Here is a 1,317-nt window from a genome sequence, read left to right on the forward strand (position 1 = left end):
GGCTAACACTGGCGCATTTACAGAAATATTCATTAATGTGCATTGTCCTAATCAAATAAATAAATAATCAACAAGCAGTTCTAATGCACTATACTGGCCCGTTCAGGACGAGCACTGTATACTCAGACTGCAGCAACACAAGTGCAAATTTCAGTGATACCTAACTCTTATGGCGATTACGAGACTGAATGCAAAGTGATCTGTTTAATGGGTAACAGGGGGATTGGGTGGACATGATGATGGGATGCAAACAGAGGTAATATCTGCAACAACAAGGTGCTGCTGGGATTTGAACTCATGATCTCCGGTTTACCAGACAGGCACTTTAACCAACTAAGCCACACGTCAGATCCACCAATGTTTTCTGGTCCACAATGGCCACCTGTGCCCAGAAATGTCGGAAAAAAAATGATATTTTACCCGTTAGCCTAGTTTAAACTACATGCAGACACTATATAGGTTGATTTTTTAATTTCACCAGTACTCTGGCTTAAAGGTTCCACCGAGACTTGAACTCGGATCACTGGATTCAAAGTCCAGAGTGCTTACCATTATACCATGGAACCACTGTTCTAAAAGGCACCATTGGTTTGTCAGGCAGCTTCTTTCATAATATCAAGACTTATTCTATTGAAGGCAAACAACAATCAGAAAGAAGATTTGTTGAAAATGCAGCAATTGGTGGCTAACTTAATTCATTTATGGAGCTAAGCGTTCACACAGGATGTGGAAAAAATGCAAGTCAAGAAAAGGTTTTAAAGGACTTGCCCCAAACAATTAATACAGCACTAGATAGGTCTGCTGTGTACAAATGGAAAGTTTACGTGGGTGCGGCTATACTTGCAATTCAGTATCTTGCGCAAATTCATGTCCACTAAATATAAAGAACTGCTAAGTTCTTTTTTCCACATATCATTCATGAGACATTAGCTGCAGATGGAAAAACTTGAAGTCAGAAGTGGAATTCAAACCTACACCTCCAGTGGAGACTGCGATCTGAACGCAGCGCCTTGGACCGCTCAGCCATCCTGACTAAACAATCCAACACTTAGTAGGATCTCTCACAGAAATGGTTTGCAGGTGCTGGAACAAGAGGGTGCAGCTGGGATTTGAACCCAGGATCTTCTGCTTACTAGACAGGCACTTTAACCAACTAAGCCACAGCACCTCCATTAGCAGGTTCAATGTTAATTCTCAATTTGTCTTTTACCTTGAATAGGCTAAACATACAGTTTACTGACTGGCAGTATTGGGAGTAACGTTTTACAAAAGTAACACAAATAAAGTAACGTATTCCTTTTTGCTTTAACACAGTAA

At 40.6% G+C, this 1,317-nt stretch overlaps 2 non-coding genes across 2 annotated transcripts; both read right to left on the reverse strand.

Annotated features, from left to right (window-relative positions):
• Positions 1-494: 494 nt before the first annotated feature.
• Positions 495-566, reverse strand: trnaq-uug (transfer RNA glutamine (anticodon UUG)). The gene has a single exon. It is a non-coding gene; the product is annotated as a tRNA-Gln (tRNA).
• Positions 567-1,094: 528 nt separating this feature from the next.
• trnat-agu (transfer RNA threonine (anticodon AGU)) lies at positions 1,095-1,168 on the reverse strand. Its single transcript has one exon. It is a non-coding gene; the product is annotated as a tRNA-Thr (tRNA).
• Between the last annotated feature and the right edge of the window lie 149 nt (positions 1,169-1,317).

Source organism: Etheostoma spectabile, unplaced genomic scaffold (assembly GCF_008692095.1).
Source record: "Etheostoma spectabile isolate EspeVRDwgs_2016 unplaced genomic scaffold, UIUC_Espe_1.0 scaffold337, whole genome shotgun sequence".
NCBI lineage: Eukaryota > Metazoa > Chordata > Actinopteri > Perciformes > Percidae > Etheostoma > Etheostoma spectabile.